The sequence below is a fragment of the Pinus tabuliformis genome, chromosome 6 (assembly GCF_031772625.1).
Source record: "Pinus tabuliformis cultivar Carrire ecotype Pingquan chromosome 6, CPIR1, whole genome shotgun sequence".
NCBI lineage: Eukaryota > Viridiplantae > Streptophyta > Pinopsida > Pinales > Pinaceae > Pinus > Pinus tabuliformis.
In genome coordinates, this window is record NC_142292.1 from 444,769,114 (window position 1) to 444,786,600 (window position 17,487).

Here is a 17,487-nt window from a genome sequence, read left to right on the forward strand (position 1 = left end):
CTCCACACAGGGTCTCGCATGTAACATTTCCTCCTCCAATTAGGTATTAATCTACATTATTTTAAGGGTCAAAAAAATCCTGCCAATGAAGAAAAAGGAAGAGGTAGGAGAAGAAACAAGCATCTCTTGCAAGAATTAGGAGAAATTCTTGTGAAATTCTTACGAACTCTGGGAGAATCACTCTAATTATGGATGTAGTTTCCTCCACTCCACCCCTACTACATGAAATTATATCCTAAAACATGAGAGGCCTCAATTTCAAGGAAAATAGAGGGTCATATGAAATGGAATACACAAATAACAATTGGAAATAATCATGATTCAAGAGAAAAATTTCTCTAGTGAACGAGTAGCAACTTGGCCTCCAAATGTTGGGTTGGAGGACAGAGTATAGAAATTGATGCAACAAGGAAAGTAGGTGGGCTTGCAATTATATGAAATCCAGAAGAATTCCTTCTCATATACTTTTCAACCACTCCAAGAATATTTTTGGAAAGGTTTAGGCTAGTTGGATTAGCTAAGGAAGGATATATATCCAATGTCTACATCCCTCATATAGTAGGAGACAAACCAATTTTACTTAGATCCTTAAATAATATACATCCATTGACATTTGGGCTTCCTTGGATTAGAGGACTTGACTTTAACCTTATCAAATCATTAGAGGAAAAGTGTGGGGGTGTAAAGTAATTGGACTCAAATGCAAACCAATTCGAAGAGACTATGCAACAGATGGAACTTATTAATATGGAAACTATCAATGGTACCTTCACCTAGAATAATCATAGACTGGGAATAAATCAAGTTTCCTTTTGACTATATCATTTCCTAGTCTTTAACTCCCTACTAGAAAAAAGAAATTTTCTTAGAAGCTTTCATCCTCCCCTACGGAGGTTTGGCTCTTTGTCCAATATTCTTGAGTTTGGACATCAAGACTAGTCCTAAGAACATTCCATTCTAGTTTGAAATTTTATTGTCCTAGGATCCATATTTTTAAGACAAAGCAAAGGATTGGTGGTTAGAAGCTAAGTTTCCAGCATGATAAGCCACACACAAATTCTAGAAAAAACTCAAATATCTAAAATTCTGCATCAAGAAATTTAATTAAGAGGAATTTGGAAATATATTCCTCGCCCAACAAAAATTTTAAGGAAAAATGGCATGTATTCAAAAAAAAAATCTTGGATGGAAGAATTGAAGCCTTGGTTGAGGAAGAGGCATCTCTTATCTACATATGGAAGAACATATAAAAATTTGAAAATTTTTGGTCCTAGGATCCATATTTTTAAGACAAAGCAAAGGATTGGTGGTTAGAAGCTAAGCTACCAACACGATAAGCCATGCACAAATTCTAGAAAAAACTCAAATATCTAAAATTCTACATAAAGAAGTTGAATTAAGAGGAATTTCGAAATATATTCCTTGCCCAACAAAAAAATTAAGGAAAAATGGCATGTATTCAGAAAAAAGAAAAAAAAAAAAAAAAAAAAAAAAAAAAAAAATATATATATATATATATATATATATATATATATATATATATATATATATATATATATATCTTGTATGGAATAGCCCCAAGGGTTAGCTCAATCGGTCAAAATGGGGCCTCACTAGATGGGAGGTCACAAGGTCAATTCCCAAAAGATCTTGGGGTCAGGTCTTGCAGTAGGCCGAGGGGCGTCAGCCCATATTTTCCCATGGATGTAGCGACCACTCACTGACTAGGGTGTTCATGAACCACATTCAATATATATATATATATATATATATATATATATCTTGGATGGAAGAATTGAAGCCTTGGTTGAGTAAGAGGCATCTCTTATCTACATATGGAAGAACATATAAAAATTTGAAATTTTTTCGTCCTAGGATCCATATTTGTAAGACAAAGCAAAGGATTGGTGGTTAGAAGCTAAGCTGCTAGCACAATAAGCCATGCACAAATTCTAGAAAAAACTCAAATATCTAAAATTCTACATCAAGATGTTAAATTAAGAGGAATTTGGGTTGAAAAAAATCCATAAGAAAAACCTTCGATCTAGCCCTCAATTCCATTTTCCTATCCTTGGCTCCAAAAAAATATAAGGAGGCTAACCCCAGTGGATTCCATCTTATTTCACTATGCAACTCTATCTACAATATCATCTCCAAGGTAATAACCAATGTTAGATCCCTATAATACTATTGTATTCCCTTATTATTATTGTCATTGTAGCCCCTTATTGTTATTGTTGTGCCCATTTTGTCCCCATATTGTTATTATTGTGCCCCATAGAAGCCCACTATTGTTATTGTTGTACCCTTACATTATTATTGTTATGTCGGCTTTGACTATATTGTGACACCTTAGATTCCTATATATAGAAAGGAGTTCTAGTCATTTGTATCATCCAAGAATTGTTCATTTGTGTAATTTATAGGAGGCTTCAAACTCGAAGACGATGATTTTGAAGTCATTTCTCTATCTTTTCTTCTATTTTTTGAGCTGGTTGCATAACATATGATATCAAAGGTTTGGATTCTAGGGTTTCGCTGCTTCAAACAGGTCATTATGGAATTTTCACTATAACGTTTTTTCTACCACATTTCAGATGCTAAAATTAAAACCCATTTGAGCCAAAATCTTGATGCACCCCGAGTACGAATTTCAGATCTTGTATCGCTACATTTTCAGAGATATGATCTAAGGAATTTAGGGTTTTTCCAGGCTCCCAAATTATATCTCAAACTGGTGACCTGGAGAAAATCATCATAACTTTCGCTCTGAGCATTATATTGAAATTTATTCAGAAGTAATAGAAAGAGGATGGACTGTAGTTTTTTTTGTGTCGGTTTCAGGTTTGAAGGTCAAAACAGTGACACGTGACATTTCGTACAATTTTGCTCTACTGAACCAGTCTATAATCAGGTCATCGTGGGATATTTCAAATAACTCTTTCTTGGTGAATCCAATCTCTATCAGACTTATGGGGTTGGAATGAGGACTCAGAGGGATACCACAAGACAAAATGTCAGACCTTAGAGATCCGAAATTATAGAGATACAATAGATTCAATATCGAGCTCCTACAAAGCCAAAAAGGGTGTGTAGTCCTTTTAAAATTTTGCATAAGTTTGGTTTGAAAAAATAGTTTGAAGGAATTTAAAGGAAATAGTGAAGCATAATTATCATTAATTGATGCCCCAAAGAAAGAAAATAGAAACACCTAGTAAGCAACCTGAAATCTCTAGAATGAGTCATGAAGAAGAGGAAGAAATGCAACATGATATATCAAAATTACGAGACCAAGTGCAACAAATTTCACTCTCACAAAAAGTAGCATAAGCTAAGATGGATGGTTTAAATAAAGGCATGGAAGATAATATGGATCGTTTAAATAAATGAGTGAAAGCTAAGATCGATGGTATGAAATTCAACATTAGAGATTGGAAGAAAAACATGGAAGGTTGGAAGGAAGGTTTGACAAAGTTGCCACAAGAAAGGCTTCCTAATGGCGAAAAGGTAATAGAGCAAACTCATAATGAGAAAAAAATAAATGATAATCATGATTCGAGGAATGATAACATTGAAGATTTGAAGAAAGACGTGGAAGTTTTGAATGAAGGTTTGACAAAGTTGCTACAAGAAAGGCTTCATAATGGCGAAAAGGTAGTAGAGAAAAATCATGATGAGAACAAAAGAAATGTTAATCATGATTTCATAGAATCTAACGTTGGAATAAAGACCCACCACATTCCAAATATCGATATGAGGAAGTTTGATGGCAAGGATCCTGTAATATTCCTCCTCTTAATAATAAATAATAAATAACAAAAATAATAAATAATAATAATAAATAAATCACTTAATAATAAATAATAAAAATAATAAAGATAATAAATCATAAATGTTAAATAATAAATGATATTAAAAATATATACAGGAAAATAAATAAAAATAATAAAAATAAAAATATTAATAACCATACTAAAACTCTAAATAAGAATAAATAGAAATAAAACAAGAAAACTATCAAAAAGAAGGAAATAAAACAAGAAAGCTAAAAATCAAAAGAAAAGTAAAGAAATAAAACAAGAAAGCTAAAAATCAAAAGAAAGTTGCATGTAGACACATGGAGTGTGTGCATGTGGTTCCCCTTCCAATGCTGTTCTATTTAATAGATGGTGAGGAATATGAAAGGCATTCCTGCATTCCATCATTCCTAGAGTCTATCTTTCATTTTCTTGGGAGAATGGTGTACTAAGACTTAGGAGTCACTGGCAGTAGTACGTTGATTGAGGGCTCGGGGGTGGCCAGTTGTAGCAAAGCCTTGCGCAATTGAGCCTATGGTTGGGTGGAGAGTCGTCCCCAAAACCTTGTTGTCATCTGGCAGACATCGATCACAGGTAATGTAGGTATGTACTTATTTGTTGATTCTGATTTTAATTAAAAAATAATAAATAATGCAAAAATAATAATTAATAATAATAAATAAATCACTTAATAATAAATAATAAAGATAATAAATCATAAATGTTAAATAATAAATGATATTAAAAATATATACAAGAAAATAAATAAAAATAATAAAAATAAAAATAGTAATAACCATACTAAAACTCTAAATAAGAATAAATAGAAATAAAACAAGAAAACTATCAAAAAGAAGGAAATAAAACAAGAAAGCTAAAAATCAAAAGAAAAGTAAAGAAATAAAACAAGAAAGCTAAAAATCAAAAGAAAGTTGCATGTAGACACATGGAGTGCGTGCATGTGGTTCCCCTTCCAATGTTGTTCTATCTAATAGATGGTGAGGAAGATGAGAGGCATTCCTGCATTCCATCATTCCGAGAGTCTATCTTTCATTCTCTTAGGAGAATGGTGTATTAAGACTGAGGAGTCACTGGTAGTAGTACGTTGATTGAGGGCTTAGGGGTGGCCAATTGTAGCAAAGCCTTGCGCAATTGAGCCTATGGTTGGGTGGAGAGTCGTCCCCAAAACCTTGTTGTCATCTGGCAGACATCGATCACAGGTAATGTAGGTATGTACTTATTTGTTGATTCTGATTTTAATTAGGAAATTAATTTTATATTTACTTCCCATAACATGTATACTATTGATGGAACAATATTTCGATCTCCATAATGTGAAAAATACACAAAAGGTACGCGTTGCAACTTTATATTTGGAACCTAATCAATTTGTATGGCATCGATGGCTTTTCTCTCATAAACAAATTGTCACTTGGTCAATTTTTATGAACGAAATGATACCATATTATGAGGATACACAGAGAAACACCTTCTTTACCTAATTGATAAATCTCAAACAAAAGGGTCCAATCGTAGAGCACATTGAGGACTTTCAAAAATTGAATATAAGGGTAAAAGATATTCCAGAGGAGCATAGGATTAATATGTTCATAGGGACTTTAAATGATAGCATCCAACATGAGGTTCGTGTTTGGGAACCTGATTCATTGGAGAAGCCATTCAGGTTCACAAGAAAAATTGAAAGCAAAATTATGGCAACAAGGAAGCCTACCAATCACAACTATAAATATGGAAGTATTGTTGCCCCTAGCCTTCCACAACCTACAAGGTTGACACCACAACAATTGGAAGAAAAAAGAGGGAAAGGGCTTTGTTACAGTTTTGATAGCAAATACACTAAAGGTCATAAGTGTGTTGAGAAGAAATTATTTTACATAGATTGTGAAGAGGAAGAAGAAAAGAAAATAGAAACATCAAAAAAAGAGGATACGCACAAGGAAAAAGCCCTAGAGAAAGAAGAAATGAATCTGACCATATCTTGTAATGCATTTCCCGGAATAACCACTCCTCAAACTATCAAGATAGAAGGACATATCAAGAAGAAAAAGGAAATAGTGTTGATTGATTCAAGCAGTACCCATAATTTTATTCATTGTAAGATAGTGAAGGAATTGAATTGCTTCCTATATCCAGCACCAGAGTGTCAAGTGATGTTTGCAAATGGAAGAACCATAAATTTTTCTGAAAAGTGCCATACTATCAAGCTATCCATGGGAGATTATGTGTTGAATATTTCAATTCTTTGCATGCCAATGGGTGGTGTTAACGTTGTATTAGGAGTCCAATGGCTACAATCTTTGGGTATGATAGCTTTTCATTTTCAAGAACTTTTCTTGAAATTTTTTCAGAAGGAAAGGAAGTTGAATTAATGGGTATCACAGGGAAACCAGGAAAAATAATAAGCTTGAATGACATGACAAAGCTTCTAAATAAATAAAAACGTGGAGTAATTACACAATTGTGTTCGCTAGAGGTTCCCATGTCAGAATCATCTATTTCTCCAGTTCTTCAAAAAGTCTTGGACGATCATTCCAAGGTATTTGAGACTCCCAAAGGCTTCCCACCTATTCGTGATCATGATCTTGCTATTCATTTGATTCCAGGAAGTGTTCCTCCAAACATCAGGCCTTACAGATATCCCTATGCCAAAAAGAGTGAAATTGAATGTATGGTTGCAGAAATGCTAGAGGATGGTATAATTCAAGCTATTCAAAGTTCTTTCTCTGCTCCAGTAGTATTGGTGCACAAGAATGATGGATCATGGCACATGTGTCTGGATTATAGGGAACCCAACAAGCTCACTTTTAAAGATAAATTTCCCATTCTTTTCATTGATGAATTATTGGATGAATTGCATGGAACAATTTACTTCACCAAGTTGGACCTCAATTCAAGATATCATCAAATCAGAATGAATATTGAAGAAATTCCGAAAACAACATTTAGAACTCATGAGCGTCATTATGAATTATTGGTCATGTCTTTTGGCCTTACCAATGCACCTTCTACATTTCAAGGTTTGATGAATTCCATTTTCACACCCTGTCTTAGAAAATTTGTGTTAGTATTTTTTGATGATATACTAATCTACATCAAGTCTTGGAAGGATCATGTTCAACATGTTGATAGAGTGCTCAAACTATTGGAGGAGAAACAATTATATGCAAAAACCTCCAAACATTTATTTGGAGTACAAGAGGTGGAATATTTGGGTCATATTGTATCTCATGACTTTGTTAAGATAGACCCTAGCAAAATTAAATTCATTAAGGAATGGAAAATCCCCCCATCCATAATGCATCTACGAGTATTTCTCGGGTTGACAGGGTATTATCGCAAGTTTGTTAAGAATTATGGGAGAATATCAGAACCTCTAACAAAATTACTGAAGAAAGATGTATTTTATTGGACTCTAGAAGAAATGAAAACCTTTGAACATATTAAAGAGGCAATGTGCCAAGCATCGGTCTTAGATACGCCAGACTTCACAAAAACCTTTATTATGGAATGTGATGCCTCAGGAAATGGAATTGGTGTTGCTTTAATGCAATAAGAAAGACCCATTACTTTCGAAAGTCGTTCAATCAATAGAAAGTATTTACACAAAGCTATTTATGAGAAGGAAATGTTGGAAATACTACATGCACTTAAGAAATGGAGACCTTACCTAATGGGAAGACACTTCAAGGTAAAAACAGATCATGGTAGTCTTAAATACTTTTTAGAACAAATATTATCTTCAGAAGAGCGGCAAAAATGGGTCACAAATATGTTGGGTTATGACTTTGAAATCATCTACAAAAAATGGAAGCAAAATGTCGTTGCAGATGCACTCTCAAGAAAGGATGAGGATGTGGAAGCATTGCTTTCTGCCATTTCTATTATCCAACCAGATTGGATAAACGAAGCAAGGGATGAATGGAAGAATGATGAAGAAGTGTGGGCACTCATGCAAAATTTACAAAAAGACCCCAGTACATCTGATACATTTAGCTGGAAAAATGATTTGTATGGTACAAAGATCACTTATACCTCTGTAAGAATTCCCAACTCAAACAAAATATTCTTATGATATTTCACACCTCTCCCTTAGGAGGACACTCAGGATTTTTAAAAATTTACCATAGGGTTAAGAAGGAATTTTTTTGGGATGGCCTTAAATCTGATATTCAAAATTTTGTGGTGGAATGTTTGGTTTACCAACAAAATAAGGTTGAAACAATTAAGACCCTGGGTCTATCACAACCTTTATCCATTCCAAGTCAACATTGGGAGGAGGTTTCAATGTATTTTATCATAGTTTTACCCAAGTCCAAAGGAAAGAGTTTCATCATGGTGGTAGTTGATAGACTTACCAAGTATGCACACTTTTGTGCATTATATCATCCCTTTAAAGCCAGTATAGTTGCTACTTCATTTATAGAAACAATTCAAAAGCTACATGGAAACCCAAAGATTATTGTAAGAGAGAGAGATCCCATTTTCACTGGAAATTTTTGGACAGAATTATTTTCTTGTCTGGGTACTCAGTTAGCTCATAGCTCATCTTATCATCCTCAATTTGATGCGAAAACTAAGATAGTGAACAAAATTTTGGAAAGATGTCTTTGTTACTTTGTATCTAATAAACAGACATAATGGGTCAAATGGTTTCCTCTGGCTGAATGGTGGTATAACACTTCCTTCCATACTACAACAAAAATGACCTCGTTTATGGCACTTTATGGAAATCATCTACCATCCATCACATCATATTTAAGAGAAAATTCTAAGGTTGAAGCAGTGGGAGATCACATCAAGCATCAACAACAAGTTCTCCAACTCTTAAAGGATAACCTCACTTTGGCACATAATAGAATGAAACAACAGGCATATCAACAACGCAGCGAAAGAATTTTTGATGTAGGTTACTAGGTATTTTTATGGAGGCAACCATACAAACAAATGTCCCTCAAGCAAGCTAAGAAGGATAATAAATTATCACCAAAGTATTATGGTCTGTACAAGGTGTTGCAAAAGATTGTTACTATGGCATACAAATTGGAGCTTCCTACAGCTTCCCGAGTGCACCCTGTTTTTCATGTTTCATGCTTAAAGAAGGTTATTGACGACAAGCTCCTAGTTCAAACAATATTTCCAGAACTTGACGAGGAAGGAAAAATCATATTGGAACCTGAAGCAGTCACAGAATCAAGAACTTGACAGCTACGAAATAGATAAATTTCAGAGTATCTCATAAAGTGGAAGAACTTACCCATTGAATATTCCACATGGGAGGATGACAATTTTATACAGAAGCATCTGGAACTACTCAAGCGTTGAGGACAACACTTTTCTGAAGGAGAGGGGCATGTTAGGTCCCTAAAATACCACTGTATTCCCTTATTATTATTGTCAATGTAGCCCCTTATTGTTATTTTTGTGCCCATGTTGTCCCCATATTGTTATTATTGTGCCCCATAGAAGCCCACTATTGTTATTGTTGTTCCCTTACATTACTATTGTTATGTCGGCTTTGACTATATTGTGACCCCTTGGACTCCTATATATAGAAAGGAGGTCTAGTCATTTGTATCATCCAAGAATTGTTCATTTGTGTAATGTAAAGGAGGTTTCCCCCTTTAAGAGGTTGATTTTGAAGTCGTTGCTCTATCTTTTCTTCTATTTTGTGAGATGGTTGCATAACAGCCAACAGCTTGAAATTGATTCTTCCATCCCTTATTTTTGCATAGCAATTGGGATATGTTGAAGGAAAATAGATCTTGGATGACATCACAATGGCACATGAGGTGATTCACTCACTACAAAAATCCAAAAATGTGGGTATGATCATCAAGTTTGATCTATCTAATGCCTTGGATAAGTTAAGTTGGTATTTTCTTCACAATATTCTTCTTGTTTTTGGATTTTTCATTACTTGGGTGATTTGGATTCACTCCCTCGTATCTATTACTTTATTCTGTATTTTGATAAATGCTTCCCCCTCCTCAACTTTCAATCCATCTAGAGGTATTCAAAAAGTGGATCCCCTCTCGCCCTTTCTTTTTATCTTAGCTGTTAAAGGCCTCAGAAGAGCTATAAAGGAATTTGTATTGGAGTGGAAAATCAAAGGGATAAGGTTGTTTACGGAAGTTGGGAAAACATCCCACCAGATATTTATTGTTGAGATAATCCTAATGGGATGCCACCATCAAAGAGGTCACATCTTTTAAAGAAGTGTTTGAATAATTCATAACTTCTAGGATATATCTATATCTCCTTAAATTGGAAATATTCTTCTTCAACACTCCACCAACTATTTAGGGTCACATTACAAGACTACTTGGTTAAGAAATTCTTGATTCCTTCCAAATACTTGGGTGCACCTCTCACTACCAACTCTCTAAGAAAAATCCTTGGACATAACTTATTTAGAAGATCACTAACTATTTAGAAAATTGTACCTTCCATTCTCTTAACATCGTAGGCTGGCAGGTGCTTCTCAAATCAATTTTCCAAGATCTTCTCATTACTTGCTACTCCTAAGGGTCTTAAACCAGATCCACTTCCTTTAAAATTGCTTCATTTGGGAGTAGTTTCAAGGGAAAGAAAATTGGATTTTCTCTCCTACGAAAATATTTTCTTTCCCAAGGCTCAAGGAGGGCATGGTCTTCGAGATCTAGGGACACTTAGTATTGTCTTCAGAGAAAAAATTTAGTGGAGATGGTTTAAAGGTGGTAGATAAGTTTGGTGTCAATTATAGAACAATAAATACAATGCCTATATTCCCAACCAGCAATGATTTTGAACACAACATTTTCCTCCAATTCATCCATCTCGAATCTGGCATGCAAAGGAAAACACCTAATTCAAGAACATTGTTTTTGGGAATTCCATAATGGTAAGACAACCTTGTTCTAGGATGATCGGTGGCATCGATTTCCCATGATTACTTCCCAACCTAATCTCCAAAAACTTTGCACCATCATGAAGTCTCATTGGCATCTCTTATATTATTATTACTAGCATGGATTCTTGGCGAAAAGAAATTGGCACATGTAGAAATCTAAAGCATGGTGGGGCCATATTCCATCTCACATCGAGTAGGAAAAGTTCTAGATTGTTCACCAACAGTGATATATCTCCTTCTATGATGATTGTGACAAACTAAGGTGGAGTTATTTTTGGGACGTAGAATTGGTACCTTTTTACACCTTTTTTCCCTACCTATTTAAACTCTCAAAGCCATACCTTATCACTCTGATAGTCAACATTAACTAAAGTATGTTTCCTTCTTATATGCCATCCTTATTATCTAGTTTTTCTTGTAATTTGAAATATAAGCTAACTACTTTAGGTTATTTTATTAATAAATTGATGAACAATTGTTACGGGTGTGTGGCTTGTTGAGATGTTATTACAACACCATATATCCTAGTTTTGCATCACCAAGAATCGAATAGAGACTCTCTTGACGTTGTTGATACACATCGAACTTATTTTGGACACGTTGTTCTCTTATGCTTAGTAACGAAGACTGATTTGAATGGACACTCGGTCACAACTAGCTTGATTGTTGAAAGGAGACATTTATGGACAATGCAGCTAACTGAATTGAAATAATTAGGATTCTCAATTGATAAATCATTGTAATATTAGACAAGTTGTTACATCTTTGTTTCAACTAGGATCATTCTTTAAATACAATTATTGTATATTCTTGATGTAGATCATGTGAGAATCAAGAGATGCTCATGAAGACCCTGCCTTTCGAAAATAGGAATGTATTTTTATAAATGGACGTACTTTCTACCCGTGAGGAATGTATAGAAAGAGATCATAGGAGGGGTTACTAGCATTGTAATCATGTATTATAAATTTTCATTAATGCAAATATCTATCATTGGTGGCTTCATATATTTCTTCTGAGCAGCGTGTGTGTTATTTAATTTACCATCCCTTGCTATGGAGGAAGAACCCTATGATCTTAGCAGGGATCACTGGTTAATGAGGTATTGTAGCAGTGTATTTATTTCCTCTCAATTATGATTCATGTGTGATTTATTGTTATTGTTACAATCTTGTTCATATATTGAATAGTTGCAAAATTCTAAGTTATTATATAACAACATAGATCTCGGATCGGTCCCTTTATTAGTGTGGTGTTTGTTTGTTTTTTGTTACAGTTTGTTTATTTTATTGAATGCGTGTCTTAGTTTTGGGGTTCCATTAGTGATAGTTTCCACGATCTGTTCCTGTATATACTTTGTGTGATATCCTTGAAACAAAAATCCTACCTTGATTGACAAGTTATGTGCTAGTTGGATTATGTGTTCTGAATTAAAACGACAATTGATCTACCCAACATTTTGGCACTGTTGTCGGGGAGGCTATTAGAAGTGCATATGTGTTACTATTTTATTTGCATTGATTGAAAGTGTAGTAGATGTGGTCCTGAATCTAAGGTTTTCAGGAAGTAAGACTAGAAGTAAGAACCTGCAAATCGCTTTGACATACTAAATTGGGCTTGGACTCATGAGGAGTCAGGGCACATAGTATTGCATTACATGAATAGTGAAGAAGAAAAATGCATTGCCCCCAAATAAACTCACCATGAAGGTAGGAGAGGACGAGGAAGAAAGAAGAAGAACTAATATTTGAGAAGAGTAACTTATATACAAGATATCATCTAAAATGTTGAAGTGGTATCATATGTTTAGGGAATAACACCTAAGAAGAAAGGATCAAGTAAAGTTGCTCAATAGAGGCCAATATCCCCTAAGTCATCTATGTTGGGTGCAAAAATTAAGGAAGTGGACTTTTATGAACCTTTTAACTTAAAAACAAGCCATAGATTTTATAATGCATTTCTATTATTAGGGACAGACATCAAGTCTTGATAGAAGGACAAGGGGACACAGATAAAAACGATTTAGAATCAAGTCTTGAAGAACGACCACTTCATTAGTATATCCTAGATCTATATAGTGTCATGGTGAAATAACTTTTTGAGCATTATGTTACAGATGGTGTTGTGCAACCATCAAGACCACTTGAATAGGTTAAACAATTTGAGAAATTTGAACAACTTGAACATCCTAAGTGATCCCCATCACCAAGAAGGGCGCAATCTCCTCAATTAGGGCGGCCACTTGTAATAGTTGGACAAAACCCTCAAGATTTTAGGAAGAACCAAATCGCAAGTAGCTCGGTTACCACTTTTGAGTTCCCCATTGGAAATATCCAAGGATATGCCCCAGTGAAGAACACCCCTTTGTTTGCATAGCCTACTCTTCAAGGAACAACAATAGAAGATTCAAATACATTTTTTTTTAATTCGATGTCCTCTCCAAGAGTTATGATTACACCACCAATGAACAAAAACTAAAATTGTTCCAAACTACATTAAATGGGGTTGTGCTAAGATGGTTTATGGGACTTGGTGGGGCATCCATTACTACCTAGGATTGGATGAAGAAGATGTTTTTATAAAAGTATCAGGACTATTATCATTCTAGAGATCAGGGAGAAGATTTATTCAGGATCACTTAGACACCAGAAGAAACTTTCAAGAGTATGTTAAATGCCTTTAGTATAATTTGCAAAGATCTCAACATAGCAATCTAGATAAGGAAATAATTAAAAAAAATTGATCATAGGAATGTGGGATGACTGCCTTTACATGTTAAATCTTCTAGGTGGGGGAGATATATTCAAATAACCTTATGATGACATTATTCAACTTTGTCAAAGGATTTCCAGAGGTTCAACAAGAAGAAGGCCTATGACACATGATGCTTCTACCAAGATTCTAAAGTCAACCAATAGTGGCGCAATAGGAGCAGAAATTGGAAATTTGTCAGAGAATTTTAAAATTTACATTATGTGCTCATTTTCTTCTCATCTTTATGTACTACAAGAAAAGAAGAAACAACTTGAAGTAGAACAATATTTAACTATATTCTTCTCTTGGTATAGGAAGAAACATCCTCTATGGGAGTTCCCACTTAATAGTTGTGGTATATGAGAGAAGGATCACTCTACAAATCAATTACCTTCATTAGTTGGACTAAAAGAAATATATAAGCAGCCAGAGGAGGATACTGAAGTAGCATACTTCATTAGCACTAAGAATCCTTGGAAGTCTAGGCGATCATGTATGTTACAGAAACCCTTCTCTTATTTTAATTCTTGGTCTAGTATGTATGGTACTCAACAAATTTCCTAACAAATGTAATACCCAGTAGCTCCATCATAACCTCTTAATCCACCTTTGGTTTAATGAAATGTTCCTTCGCCTCAATGGTCTTCTCCTTCATGGTCTCATTCATGGCGAGGGACTATTCCTATCCAAATTCCATTTTAAATCCCAATGCAATAGCAGCAGTTACAACTTCCCTCCAATGTGCTTAGGAATGGACCTCCATTATGTTCCCAGATACCTGTACAACCTAACCCTAATCCCAATAATAAGGAAGTACAACAAGTTGAAATGAAAAGTATCCCTACTTATTGTATCTCACCTATGGAATATGCTGAAATTAAATTACGATTAGGAAGGAGAGTAACCCCATTATTTCTCATGTTATTATAGAATGTTAGGGTCCCACCCTAACCCCCTTATTTATGTAATGGGATCACGTCATAGTCAAGAGTCAATAAAGCCCATATTAATAATTGTAAGTGGTTAATCCGCAATTAATGACGGAACCACAGTTAGTTGCAAATGGGCCGTAGTATTAGATAGATGGTATTAATAAAACCCACGGTATTGGCCCGTGGTATTGCATGTAGGAGTCATATATAAAGGATACAGACTCCCTGCGAGGAGCATCGTGTCTTATTTTGTAATCGAGCTCTGCTCTATTGGAGGTTGCCCCCTCGAAGAGGCAAGTGAACATTACTCTCTGAATAATAAAATCATTGCTATTCTATGTTCTGGGTATCTTTTCTTCGCATATTCTGTATTTGGGTATCATTTTACAGGTTAAGAGCATAACAAGTGGTATCAGAGCACTTTCCAGGGACGGTGGGATTTCCATTTCTTAGCAAAAAAATTTTTGGCTAGAGACGTGTTCCGGCGTCTTTAAACCACGGGATCTGTCGTAGAGTGCATAAACCTGCGGATTTGGGGAGGCATGCACGTAGGGAATACAAGAGGTGGTCACGTCTGTTGGACTCCCTTGTAACCCCTGTGGGTACCCCTTCGAGTAGTAGCGCATTAGACAGAACCGCGCACAAACTGTCTTCCACGTACCCTCTGGGTATATCAGAAGCCCCCTAGGCTCCCTTGAAACCTCGCCATAGATAAACCGTCGGCCGTCTCGCGGCTACAGTACACCGAGAACAACACTCGGAGAGATTACTCGCTCGTACGATAGGGTAGTCGGGTTGTACGGCTAAGGGTACGGTCGATCCTCCTTAGTTAGAGCCCTGAAACATTGGGCCGAGTACTACTGCCAAACCCTTATGTATATTGCGATCTGTAGCACCTGACACTCCTCAAGACCATAGTTCCCTTTTCTATCGGGGGATCACACATCATCTCTTCCAGATCCGCTTGTGCGAAGGGGTGCAGCAGCAGCAGACATCAGTCCCGTAGTCTCGAGTTCGCAGATCAGCCATTTTCAATCTATTAGATCCATCAGATCCGCAGAAGCAGTCTGTTCTACCTCCTAGAGCTATCAGATCCGCCATTCAGATCTCTCAGATCCACCAGATCGGAGTTGTTGTGAAGAGTTCCTATACCGGGGTATAATTTTCGCAGGACTTTTGGCTGCATTGACATTTTGAGGATTTGGCCATTGCAGTATTGATAAGGAAGGAGTAAAACTCCGTTAGGAACTATGGTCGCATAGCGAAGCCCCTCACCCAACTCCTAAAGAAAAATTCATTCTTCTGGAATGAGGAAGCACAACAGGCCTTTACAGCTCTAAAAAATCCCATGTGTTCCACTCCAGTCTTAGCACTACCTGACTTCACCAAATCTTTTGTCATTGAATGTGATGCTTCGGGTACAGGTATTGGGGCGGTCTTAATGCAGGAAGGGCGACCGTTGGCCTTCACAAGCCAACAACTCAGTGGGAGGAATCTGGGCCAATCTACCTACGAGAAGGAAATGATGGCCATCTTACATGCAGTCGAGACCTGGAGACCTTACTTATTGGGGTGACGTTTCCAGATCTGCACAGATCATCATAGTCTTAAATATTTTTTGGAGCAACGCCTATCCTCCCCACAACAAAATAAATGGCTAGCCAAAATGCTGGGATATGATTATGAGATCATTTACAAGAAAGGGAAAGACAATAGTGTAGTAGATGCATTATCTTGCCAATTTGAGGAGGAAAGTACTCTGCTAGCAATTTCCCTCCCCATTCCAGAATGGATTGAAGAGGCTCGCAGGGAATGGTTTTCACACCCCAGGCTCTCCCAACTCATTTCTCAATTGCAGGTAGATCCAAATTCCACCAAGGGCTACTCGTGGCAGGATGATATTCTTCGCTACAAGGACAGATTCGTAATATCATCAACATCCAGCCTCAAAAGTCGCATTTTGGCAGAATTGCACTCATCTCCCATTGTAGGAAATTCAGGCTTTCAGAGGACGTATGCTCGCACCAGAAGGTCATTTTTTTGGACATGCATGAAAAAGGACATCCTTACTTTCGTAGCAGAATGCGATGTCTGTCAACGCCACAAAGGGGAAACCGTCAATACACCAGGCACATTACAACCATTGCCCATTCCGGAATCAATTTGGACGAAGGTTTCTATGGATTTCATTACAGGTCTTCCAAAGTTAGGGAACAAGTTAGTCATCATGGTGGTTGTGGACCAACTGTCGAAGTATGCTCATTTCTGCGCCCTACCCCACCCGTTTACACCAACTTTGGTTGCTCAATCTTTCATGGATCATATCTTCAAATTGCATGGCATGCCCACTTCTGTTGTGTCCGACCGCGACCCGATCTTCACCAGTAATTTTTGGCAGGAACTCTTCAGAATACAAGGCACTCAACTAAAACTCAGTACTTCCTATCATCCGCAAACAGATGTTCAAACCGAAGCCGTCAACAAATATCTAGAAACCTACCTTAGGTGTTTCACTTCAGAAAAGCAACACCTTTGGGCATAGTGGCTACCTCTGGCTGAATGGTGGTATAACACCAACTATCATGCCACCACCAAAATGACTCCCTATGAAGCAATATATGGTCAACTCCTGCCTTCACCTACTTCGTATCTCAAGGGATGCTCAAAAGTACAAGCAGTGGATCAACTCCTACAACACCGCGCAACCATGCTCGCCCATCTTCGAGAGAATCTTCATCAAGCTCAGAACCGCATGAAGCAACAGGTAGACCAGCATCGCTCAGAGCGCCAATTTCAAGAAGGGGATTAGGTATTTTTACGGCTCCAACCATATAAGCAAACATCACTCAAAGACAAGGGGTGTCAGAAACTCTCTCCCAAATTCTACGAACCATATCAAGTACCTCAACGCATTGGAGAAGTGGCCTACAAGTTGGCCTTGCCACCTACTGCAAAAATCCATCCAGTTTTCCATGTCTCATGCCTCAAGAAAGTGATTGGGAACAATTGCAGAATTCAGACCAGTCTACCTGAATTGGACGAAGAAGGGTCCATCTGGCTTCAACCCGAATAGGTCCTAGACACACGAGACAAG